Genomic DNA, 12978 nt, shown 5'->3' with positions numbered 1-12978 from the left:
GTCATAAATCACTGGCCCTCGCCCTGGCTGTGCCCTAGAATCACGAAGAGCTTCGTAAATGCCAGTGCCTGGGCCCTGCCCCCAGGGGTGCTGAGTCAGCCCATGTGGATGCTCCCCAGGTGGCCCTAGTGTTGGCCCCGGGACTGGCTGTTGGTCCAAGAATCAAACTTGAACAGAACATAAATCAACCACTTCACTTAGCACAAAGCTTAGTTCTGCCGACCTTCTTATGAGGCTGTCATCGCAGGACACTCTCATCGACAGAATCAGGAGGTTGAGTTATCTGCTGGGACAAGGTCCTCACCTTTGTGGGTCCCATTTTGAGCGGTGCTGCTAAACCAGGAGTGGAATTTGCTCGGGTTCGGAGGAATACAAGGAAGGGCCTGGCTGGTGCGGCCCGGCTGGCTGAGTGTCGTTCCGCGCACCAGGAGGTCCCGGGTTCAGTTCCTGGTCAGGGCACATGCCCTGGTTTCGGGCTTGATCCCCAGTGAGGGGCATGCAGGAGGCAGCTGATAGATGTTTCTCTCTCATCAATGCTTGTCTCGTCTCTCTCTCTCTGAAATCAATAAAAACATTTATTTAAAAAGAAGAAAGAAATTGGAGGAAACGAGATATTTCAGAGCAGCCTCTGTCTATGGGTCTGATAGCAGTATCATCAGCTAAGCATCTGAACATGCGTATCTGTGGCAAATTAGAAAGCAGCTCTAGAGGGTTATTATGTGTGAATAACAATTTAAGATATTTTTAAAAGTTCAGCGTTTCTTTCCATTTATCCCACACTTTCCTCTTTTCAATGTCTGTAAGTCAGTTCCACGTCGACTTCATTTCTCTCTCTACTCCGCAGCCGTGTCCACCTGCTCGGGGCCATTTAGCTGGGTCCGGCACAGCGTATGCGCTCAGTGAGCACATTTCCATTTTATATTGTGGGACATGTCACATATACAGTGTCAACAGAACGCGCCCCTGCGCACCAGTCACCCGGCTTCAGTAATGACCGACATCCTGCCGCTTCTGCTTCTGTGACTCTACCCTGACCCTCCCTGACCCTCTCTCAGTCGTGAACTATTTTGGTTTTACTGGAGGTAAAAGTGGCAGACATCGAAATGACATCATGACAAAACCGGCTGTACAGTTTGGACAAGTGCATACACTTGTGTAACCCAGTTCAGGGGCAGCTAATAGGATTTGTTTTCACCTTAGGTGAATGTTGCCTGTTCTAAAGCGTCATCTAAATGAAACACAATGTTTACTCTTCTGAGTCCAGATTCCTTTTCTTTACATATTGTCTGTGAGGTTCAGCCATTCAATAAATATTTTATTTTATTGATTTTACAGAGACAGGAAGGGGGAGAGAGAGAGAGAGGGAGGGAGGGAGAGGGAGAGAGAGGGAGGAACATCAATCGATTGTCTCCCCTACACACCCCGACCGGAAATTGAACCAGTGACCCTTTGGTGCATGGAATGATTCTCAACCAACTGAGCCACACTGGCCAGGGAAATAAATATTTTTTAAAGGAAAGAATTCTGGACTTGACATCGGTGGGAGCAGAGGGCTCGCAATTGGGGGAAGATTGGGCGAGCAGGCTGTCATCAGTCTCTGGCGCTCCTTGGAAGCCAGAAAAAGAACCTTTATTCTGTTTGCCTGGCTCCAAGTCAGCAGCATCCTTCATCACTGCGAGCGGGGCTGGAGCTGCTTCTCCGTCGCCACGTCCCACTCCCACTGCTTTCATGAGTCATCGCTGTGCCCGCTGCCAGACTCCACTTGGAGCTGGTGCATTCGGATCTGTCCCTGAAGAGCTGGCACGCTCACAAGTCCCATCCCACACCCCTGGAAAGATACGAAAAACCAGCTCCAAACTTGGCAGGATCCCCTCCACACTCACCCACGTGGCCGTGGGCAGGCTTCAGTTCCTCATGAGCTGTGAGAAGTGAGGGTCCTGACTCTGCACCGGCAGGTGGTTGGAGGCGCCCCCAGTTTCTTGCCACGTGGGCGTCTCCAGTTTGCTTTATCAGAGCGAACGCGAGAAGAGTCAGAGGAGAGGGCCTGTATGTAAAAGACACAGTCTCGCTCTTTGATCACCTAATCTCAGAAGTGACATCCCATCACCTGAGCTGTGTTGTGTTCATTCACACCAGCCATTGGGTCCAGCCCTTACCCACAGGGGGAGTGGGCTACTCAAGGGTATGGGGACCAGGAGGTGGGGGTCATCGGGAGCCACGTGGGCAGCTGCCTACCCCTCTAGGGGACTGAAAGAGAAGGAATATCATGGACCACAGCAGGACAGTCAGGATGGAAGTCACTCAGGAACCGAGACAGTGAGCTGAGTGAGGCGTATGCATGGTGAGCGGGAGGGACGACATCCCGAACCACAAGCCACAGCCATGGGAGCCATGGGGGACCTCAGGAAGGAGGGCAAGCTGGAAACACAGACCAGGAAGCATCGCGTCGTGACCACGTGAGGACCTGGGTACTTAATTTCATTGTGCAATTAACGCCTCTGCCATCTGGACAGGCAGGTGTGTCCTCGAGAACTCCAGGAGACGCCTTTCGGGAATGTCACATTTTTCAGCAGTTTCCTCCCAATTCCCAGAGAACTGACTGACGATGAAACTGACCTTGTCCATGATGTCGAACCACAGAGGCAAAAGAAGCTGCTTGGATTTTGTCTTGTTGTGCTTTGTTTTGGAGGCAGAGTAAGCCCCGGAAGTTGGTTCTCCTCGATTGCGGCTGTTGCTTTGCTGGAAGTGGCCTCTTCCTGTTTTACGCAAGGACATGCCAGCTGCCTGTTCTCTCACCAAAGCTCTATAGGAGCCAAATGAGAGGATGTTCGTAAATGCGTTTGGAAAAGTTTTTTGTTTTTTTTTTAAAAAAGGACACGTGTCCGCTCTTCAGACCACGTGCCATTACGATCGTCGCCGTTGCTTTCCACAGTCATTTCTCAGAAAAGATCAAAGCTTTCCAGATAAGTTTTGGCTCCTTCTGCGCAGCCAGGGACACACACGGCCCTCATGGTGTCTCCCGTGCCTCTTAGTTTTGCTAGATCTTTCTTCTGCAACTCTTCTTATCACCATGTCACTCTCAGCCCACACGTGGGGCCTCCGATTGCCATCCCGCTGCCCCTCACTGACCCATCCCGCCGCCAGCCCCGTGGCACCCCTGCCCAGACCCGCTGGCTTGCTGACCAGGTCTCTTCCCTGGTGCCTTGCGGCCACTATGATGGTTCACTGTTGACTTCGCTCAGTGCTATTGAAGTGGATATGTTTCCACCCCTTTTGTCTTTTTTAAAAAATATATGTTTTTATTGGTTTCCGAGAGAGGAAGAAATAGAAACATCAGTGATGAGAGAGTCGCTGATCGGCTGCCTCCTGCATGCCCCCTACTGGGGATCGAGCCTGAAACTCGGGCCTGTGCCCTGATCGGGAATCGAACTGTGATCTCCTGGTTCATGGGTTGACACTCAACCACTGAGCCATGCCAGCCGGGCCCCCTTTTGTCTTCCATTTTTACTTGAAATCATTGTCTAGTCACATCTTTAATCAGAGATGCCACTAACTGATGATACATTTACTCATCAAAGTAAACGTGAGAATCCCCATTTTCTGGTGGAGGAAATTCAAGTTCAAGGCTATCCAGCCAGTAAAGGTCAAGGCCCATACCCAGACCCAGGCCATGTGCTCCTTCAACCCACGCTGCCCAGTGGCATCTCCCCCATTCAGTCATGAGACACGTGTTCTCCAAGTCATTGGGTTCCCCACAATAACGGGGGGGTTTGCCCCAAGATAGAAAACAAAGTAATGTGTGCAAACTCCTGGCAGAAACATACATTTCTGCCAGAGTTTATTAACTATTGATACATTTCAATGGATAAAAGGGTTCACTTGTATTTTATAAAAACTTTTGATGAAACTGTCATTTTTCTGGTACCAACACACGTCCATATCAAATATAAATGCTGAAAATGGTCCATTCCTGGTGCCTTCTGTCTGGTGCTATTACATATCTACATTAAGATTTATTCATTTACAAGAAGAGACTCCAGGGTGTAACACTTTCATCTATAAAAAGTACTAACTAAAAGTAACCGTTACCATGGTGACACTGCCTGCATTAGGAGCCTCCGAAGGCGAAGCACTTTGGAAATGAGCCTTTACAGACCCATCAGACCTCCATGGAAAGGCGTTTAAATCTCTGTTAATGCTTGGAGTTTCATCCCTAGGTTCAAAAGTAGATCTCAATCCTGGCTGGGGTGGCTTGGTGGTTAGAGCGTCAGTCCCGAGCAGCGGAGGGTCGTGGGTTCGATTCTTGATCAAGGGCCTGTACCTGGGTCGCAGGTTCATCCCCAGCCCTGGTTGGGATGCGGGGTGCTTTCGGGAGGCAACCGATCTATCTGTCTCTCTCACACAGATGTTTCTCTCTCCCTCCCTCCCTCCCTTCCACTCTCTCTTAAAAGCAATGGAAAAATATCCTCAAGTGAGGATTAAGAAAAAAAAAGTAGATGTCAGAGCTTGCCCCATACACACATAATTTTAAAATGCAAGGAGAGGATTTCATTAGCGAGATTGCTGATTTTCTATATATATTTGAAGGAACTAAAAAATGGATTATAAAATGCATCTAGATGAGTAAGGTCCACGAATAGCTGTGACAATTTGGCAAAAGAAGAACAAGGAGTTGTAGGGCACTCCCTCCATATGAAGTCATATTACAAGTCATAGCAATAAGACACTCTGGTCTGGCAGAGGAAACTCAGAGATGGATCAGACCGCAAGAGGCCGGCACAGGAGAGAGCCAGCACTCCAGACCAGCGGGGAAAAGATGGGTGTGCTGGCAGCAACGATCGGGAAATGGGGCTAAGTAAGTGGAGAGCATGGAGTTCAATCCCTACCTCACACCGTGTGAAAAGGGCAAAGTCCTATTGGATGTGATACCTAAATATGAAAGTCAGACCATAAAGCAGAAACAAAAAGGTGAGCAGAAATGTATTGCAGACTGCAGGTAAAACGCACGTAACAAAGTTTACCATCTTAACCAAGTTTAAGTGTGTCGTTCACCACCATCTATGTCCAGAATTGTTTTCATTGTGCAAAACTGAGACTCTGCACCCATGAAATACTCACTCACCTCCTCTAGCCCCTGACAACAGCCATCCTACTTTCTGTCTCTATGACCTTGACTACTCTAAGTACCTCATATAAGTCCAGTCATACAGTGGGAGTCCTTTTGTGACTGGTTTCTTTCACTCAGCATATCATCATCCATGTTGTAGCACGTGCCAGAGTTCCCTCCCTTTTTTAAGGCTGCATAATATTCCATCATGTGTATAGGTCACAATTTACAGAGCAGTGTCTGTAATGTGCTTAACCTTTCTTTGCCTGTGGGAAGAAAATTTCTAAAAAATCTTAATTTTTTTGCTCAATTTGTTAATGCTTATATCTCCAGATAAATGATTTTCTTTAGCATACAGTACAAAACACTGCCAAAAGTTGTTGATGCAGGATCTGATAATCCACTCATAACTCGGTCACTTTTTCTTCCACTCTGTTATTTGCCTGGAGATAAAAATAGAGCTTGCAACTCTGAGCAAATTGCTGCTTGTTGTGTTTATTTAGTGTGTTATAATTAAAACTGTTTTGAATTACACAGATTCATTTTGCAGAGGCTGAGAAAACCTTTTTTCACTTTGGTTCAAGTAAATTCACACTTCCTGGATTCCGTTCTGTGTTTTAGGACCTAAAAATGAACCTTGGATTAAAATCAAAATGCAACCACACCGCCCGGCCTATGTGGCTCGGCTGGTTGAGCGCATGCACCAAGAGGTTAATGGTTCAATTCCCGCTCAGGGCACATGTGGGCTCAATCTCCAGTAGGGGGCGTGCAAGATGCAGCCCATCAATGTTTCTCTCTCATCAATGTTTCTATCTCTCCCTTCCTCTCACTCTAAAATCAATAAAAACATATTTTATAAAATGCAACCACACCATTGGGGCATGGCTGGGCTGCTGTCAAAACAAAAGGGTGTGTGCCACACCCAGCATGTGTCCAAATGACACCTCCATACACTCAGGGGAAGCTCTGTGACTAAATTTGGGACTGAGAACCTTATTGCTCACACAGGCTTCCCCCCCCTCAACTTTTTAAAAAATGTATGTTTTTATTGATTTTTAGAGAGAGAGGAAGGGAGAGGGAGAGAGAGATAGAAACATCAATGATGAGAGAGTCACTGATCGGCTGCCCCCTGGACACCCCCTACTGGGGATCGAGCCCACAACCTGCGCATGTGCCCTGACCGGGAATCTAACTGGTGACCTCCTGGTACAGGGGCCAACACTCAACCACCGAGCCACACCGGCCAGGCCTGTTTAGCTTTTATGCCAAGTGCTATCACTATTTCCTTGTCGGGGGTTCCAGGACAAACCACTCCCCATCCCATCATTAAACATATCCTGGCGCTATCTATTAAAATAATAAATCATTCTTTCTGCTACACTAGTGTTTGAAAGTCTTTTCAGGAATGTAATTGAATTTTTCAAATGGCTTCATAGAATTGATTAAGATGAGCATTAGGCTTTCACTCTTAATTATTAATGAATGGAGTTCCCCAATCAAGGGTTCTTTCCTTTTTAAATTAAGCCTTGCTGGGCCATTTTGTGTTTCCTGTAATACACTTTGTTTAAGTCTACACTGGAGGTTTTAACTAAATTCATAAGTAAGATTTCAAAATAGAGATGTGAGTACATATGTGTATGAGAGCCATCAGTATCTGTGTTTTTAAAATATATATATATGTTTTTATTGATTTTAGAGAGAGGAAGGGAGAGGGATCGGTGGACACATCAATGAGAGAGAAACATGGATCGGCTGCCTCCTGCACGCCCCCTGCTGGGGGTCCAGCCCTCAACCCCGGCCTGTGCCCTGCCCGGGAATCCAACCGGTGACTTCCTGATTCATGGGTCGCCACTCAACCGCTGAGCCACACCAGCCACGCCATCAGCCTCAGGTTTTAAAAACCATAATGGTGGGCGAGGCTAAGCTCTGAGGCTGGTGGGTTAGGTGTCTTCAATGCATTTTCGACTTTTGATATTTTCAATTTATGATGGTTTACTGGATGTCACCCCATCGTAAGTCAAGGAGCATCTGTGCTGGAAACATCTCTCAGCCTTGCTGTTCCCACACAGCATCTCATTAAGTCTCTACAAAGTACCAATTGTGTGTTTTCAACACCGTTTCCCTGCTTTCGGATAAACCTTTACTGAAACGGCAACCCTTTTATGATATGATTATTTGCTGTTAGATGTTTGTACTATAAAACTATGGAATATCTTAAATATGTTTTCTGATAGATCTGGGGCAGCACATCCCTTCTGGCTATTTTTCTCTGAAATTACACTGAAAGGAGTAAACAGCTGTCAGGAGTACGAAGCCTCAACCATGCGATCGCTGACTCAGGGCTCTGGAGGTCACAATGTGTCCTGGAACCCAGGTCACACGCCCTGACGTTCAAGCTCTCTTCCTTTTTGAGGGTCAACAGGCATTACTTGCAGGAGGTTGATTGAACAGAGGACAGGAGATAACAGGCCGAAACAGATGCTCGTGCGAGTCACAGCCGGCGTCGCGGTTGTACGGCAAACATCCGGGCCATATCCAAAATATGATTAATCTGCCCTGGCCAGTGTGGCTCAGTGGTTAGAGCACTGGCCTGCGCACCGAAGGGTCAGAGGTTCGATTCCCAATCAAGGGCACGTACCTGGGTTGTAGGCTCGATCCCCAGCCCCGGGGGTCAGGGCATGTGTGGGAGGCAACCAATCGATGTGTGTGTCTCTCTCCCCTCCTCCCTCCTTTCCACTCGCTCTAAAAATCAATGGAAGAAATAACCTAGGGGGAGAATTAACAAAAACTATATGCTTGATATCTAATTTATGATTTGGAAAACCTGTTCTTAATCATGGTTCTCTTTATCCATTGTAACGACTGGATTATATATTTCTTTGTTGCTTGGCCTTGGACCCTATAAAACAGTTGTAATGAAAACAATATTTTACAAATATAAAACCCAATGCACTTTATCCTTAAGCCATGTTTCATTCTAACCTCTTTCATTTTATTATTTTTTAATTTTTGTTATCCGTCACCTGGGATACTTTTTCCATTAATTTTTAGAGAGGGTGGAAGGCAGGCAGGAAGGGGGGGAGAGAGAGAAACATCGATGTGAGAGAGACACATGGGTTGGTTGTGGTCTGCACGAGCCCTGACCGGGGCTAGGGAGCGAACCTGCAGCCCTTGGGTGCATGGGCCGGTGCTCTAACCACTGAGAAAACCGGCCAGGGCAGGTGTCTTAATCATTCCTATTAATTAGTCTGAGACAGTCTACTCTAGTCTCTGACCCGGCCTGGCGTGGGGCCCTGTGTGGGGCCAGGCGGACCTACATTTTAGGCTAAAAGCTGGAATCGTTTGCTCAGGGGCTCCGCTGCCTGGCGGTGTCCCCCTGAAAGAAAACCCTGCTATCCCATGCACGCACCCCTACTTGCTGTCATTTGCAGCAACACAAAGGCAGAAGGCCCCAAGCCCACAGACGCCCAAGGGGAACAAATGAATGGGGGATTGTGCCTCTGGGCGCCAGCAGGCCCCGGCATGAAAGGCCTCTTGTGCCAGCCGGGTTCCCGGGCAGCTGGCTGTGCCGGACACTGAGCAGCGCCCTGGACCCTGCCCACGCCCGCCTGCAACTTGGACCCGTGACCTTGCAGACGCCCTGGGTGCGGGCGCCTGGGCCCAAGGGCCTGTCACTTCTTGCAACTGTTACTAGCCCAGGAGCTAGCAAACGCTTTGCAGGTTGTCAGTAAAGAAAACCCCGATTTCAACCCGCATTTGTCCTTTCCTTGTTTAAGCCCCAAAGTGCAGGTCACTAGCAAAGGAGATTTTTCAGGCACATTTAGATGAATTACGGGATTTTTTTTTTTTTTAACTCATTTTTACTCTTGATTTTAGCCAAAAGGCTGAGAAGCACTGAAAGCTCGTTTTGAAATTCTAATAAATACATACAACAAAATTTACCATGTTGGCTGTCTTAGGGTGTGTAATTCAGAGGCCTTTAGTCCGTTCACGTTGTCATAGGACCATCCCCACATCCGAGTTTCAGAATCAACTTTTTGGTTTTGTTAATACTCTCGCCCAAGGAGATTTTTGCCATTGATTTTTAGAGAGAGTGGAAGGGAGGGAGCGGAGAGGGGGAGAGAGAGAGAGAAACATTTATGTGAGAGACATCGATTGGTTGCCTCCCACATGTGCCCCGACCACCAGGCTGGGGATCGGGCCTGCAACCGAGGTACGTGCCCTTGGCGGGAATTGAATCCACGACCCTTCAGTCCACAGGCCGATGCTCTAACCACTGAGCCACACCGGCCAGGACTCAATTCCAAAAATCTTCTATCCACTTTCATATATTTAGGAAATTCTTGCTTTTAGGAAATTCTTGCTTTCTCTTTTTTTGTGTTCAACCAGGATCCATCTGATTTATCTAATTTCGAAAATCATCTCTTGCCATTTTTGCACTACAGACGGAAGGTAAATGTAGAGAAATTCTGGAACTATCTTCAGACTAAATGTACACAAAGGACTATTTTTGATTCACTAATAGTCTACATTATTTTTTAAATTCTTAAATATAAACATCATTTTCCCCTATATATAGCCTTTTGACAAAGCCTGGAAAAAAAAACTAAGCACGTACAATCCCAACAGAAAAGTCACTAATTATATGTGTGCTGCTCTTCATAAATTCAAATTTAAAAAACACACAACGAGGCTGTTCATATTTTTAAAGTCCTTAACTGTGCGGTGAGATAAATACTTTGCTCCTTTCATCTGTCCCCAAACATATTTTTGTACACGAAACACACACACATTTTAAAGCTTTCTGACCCTATTAGGAAGCTAGTTACTTAGAGGCAAGAGACCAAACTATTGGCACCAAAAAATTGTTGTGGGGAAAATTTGGGGTTGTCGTCTTAATAATGTAAGACACGATTAAGGCTGCTGGTGACCCCGCCTTGTGGGTGGAGAAAGCTGTGATTAAGTTCTCACTCCTTGTGTTGGTCATAGCTTCTCATTAGTCTTATCTTTTTATAGCCGCCTTCCCCGACTAGTAAAAACTTCACCCTAATCTGGGGTCGGAGGCACCTTCTTACATAAGTACCAGCCACAGGAAGAGATGATTCTTATTTTTAATAGAGGGAGAAAAGGAGAGGGAGACAGAGAGAAACATCAATGATGAGAGTCATCGATCGGCTGCCTCCTGTGTGCCCCCTGCTGGGGATCGAGGAGCCTGCACCCGGGGCCTGTGCCCTGACCGGAATCGAACTGCGACCTCCTGGTTCATAGGTTAACTCTCAAACACTGAGCCACACCGGCTGGGCAAGAAATGATTCTTCAACCATCCAGGCATGCCTGCTCCCTGTCTTTCATTTTGGGACTCAAAGCATCAGAGTTTGTTGTACTTGGGTGATTTTTTTGGTGAGTTATAACATAACAGTGAATTCTGCCGTCAGCTTTTCTCAGAATTGGGGGGCCCTGCTTCCCCCTTGCAGCATCCACTGAACACCAGCCACAGAAGCTGCTCCACTTAGACAATGACCTTGGTAAACAGTAAATAAGAGATGAAAAGTCAGGACAAGATACATTTCAAGCACTGGATTTCCACAGGACCAAACTGAGTGTGGTTAAGCCAGGCAAATGTTTAATGCACATGCACTAGCCCTGGCCAGTGCTGCTCAGTGGTTAGAGCGCCGGCCTGGGCACCCAAGGGTCACGGGTTCGATGCCTAGTCAAGGGCATGTACCTGGGTTGCAGGTTCGATCCCTGGCCCTGGTCATGGCGCATGTGAGAGGCAACCAATCAATGTGTCTCCCTCACATCCATGTTCCCCTCTCTCTCTCCCTCCCTTCCACTGGCTCTAAAAATCAATCGAAAAAATATCCTCAGATGAGTTTAAAACAAAAATACAGGTACATCATCAGTCACCCTGCTTATCTGCATAATCGGATATTTTGAACCTCTTGGTAATCGGTTACTTACTTTCCTCTCTTCTTAAACATACTATGCGGGGCAGGATTCATGTTAGAAAGTAAATGGTTTACACACCAACACAGGTTTCTGGAAATCAGGATTTAGCATAGACAAATGAAGAAGTTGGGAGGTGCTAAGCAAGCCTTGAGTCAAGACGACTATGTAGCCCCGGCGGGTAGCTCAGTTGGTTAGAGCGTTGACCCGATACACCAAGGTTGTGGGTTCGATCCCCAGTCAATACAAGAGTCAACCAATGATGCATGAGTATGTGGAACAACAAATCGGTGCTTCTCTCTCTCTCTCTCTCTCAAATCAATGAAAACCCAGGCAGATTTCCCTTCCCGAATAGCACTGTCCACACAGGCGTGTGCGTAGCCAGCAGACTAGCAAGTGCGGTCACCTCGAATCGCCCATCTTCATTCTTCAAAAGCTCCTTGACCCCATCTAACCGCCCAGGCTCCCGCCTTCCCCCAGAACTGTGGAGCTCTCTTCCCCTCCCCCTCCTGGGCTCCCTCCCCCAATCTCTCTCCATCCCTTTGGAGAATGCACCCTGTCTGAATATTAGAAAGTTCTGCTAAGCTGGTCTCTCCCCCCCACTAGTCTGTGTTAGGAGGAAAAAGCCAGAGGAGATTTCTTTCCTCACTTATGTGAATTATGCTGCCTTCCCAAGAAGGCAGAGGCAGGTATGGGTAACAGAGGCTCTAATTTCCTTTTTCCTACTACTTTTAGGTGGCACTAAGGAAAAGCAACAGTTCAGATTAAAGATAATTAATAATCCTGATGGCCAAAGTAGAAATCACTTAAAGAGATAAGGTGCTAAGAGCCTGAAGCTTCATTCCACATGGGATTGGGTCCTATTTCAGCCTTTTTCAGAATTAAGACTATAAAGAAAATAATAAAACCTAAAGTTGAGATAAATGTCTGCTATCAAGAGCAAAAACAGCATGAAAAGAGACCTGAGACTCTCCCAGTTCTCAACTCTGGCCACTGACTTCAGCAGCTAAAGAACTGATAAATACTAAACTGGAACGAAACTTCGCTAGCCCCCTGGCTGGAGGGCTTATCTGAAGTGTACAGTTTTAATTACAATATTTAAAGCTAGTTCGAGCTGCATAATTTAGGCATATTGTGTCATCAGGCAAAGCTGCTGAAAAATTGCCAAAATGGTTCTTGATATTTCAGAAACTAAGTACAAATATACAGGGGGAAAGGAATGGACTGAGCTACATGAAAATATAAACCTTCTACTCATCAAAAGCACACTAAATATTAGTGAAAAGTTGGCGTGAATTAGGCGAAAGCATTTGCAATGCATATAACCTCAAGGGATCAATTCGTAATATATGTATAAGAAAAAAAGAAGGTGACAGAAGATTGTGAGAGACCCGCAACCTTGTGTATCAGGACGATGCCCTAACCAACTGCGTACCCGGCCAGGGCGCTCCCTTGGCTATTTCAGAGTATAGTTTTAATATAATTGACTTGCTAAGCATCTCAAATACACCAAGGGAGGATTACAAATGTAAGAAACAAAATCTTCCCAAGTATATTAAGCACTCTTGTCAATCTACCAGATGAGCCTTTTAAATTTTGCAGAGAAAATCCTTTTAAGCCTTTCAAAAACCATTAAAAAAAAAAAAATTAACCGAGTACGTACAGCACATCATAAGGGTTATATTGAAAAACAACTCACATAAGAAGACACTGAGTTGTAGAGATTATAAATTATTCATCCAACTAAAGGGAACAAAATAAGCAGGTCAAACCGACTGGTGGTTCAAGGTCAAAAGCTCAGAACAATTGCTTGGGCTCAGGACCCCAGCAGCTCTGGACTGGACATCTATTTATTTATTTATTTATTTATTTATTTATTTATTTGATGTTTTTATTGATTTTAGAGAGAAAGGAAAAGAGAGGGA

This window comes from Miniopterus natalensis, chromosome 22 (genome assembly GCF_054644295.1).
Source record: "Miniopterus natalensis isolate mMinNat1 chromosome 22, mMinNat1.hap1, whole genome shotgun sequence".
Taxonomy (NCBI): domain Eukaryota; kingdom Metazoa; phylum Chordata; class Mammalia; order Chiroptera; family Miniopteridae; genus Miniopterus; species Miniopterus natalensis.
Note: the sequence above shows the minus strand (reverse complement) of the source record.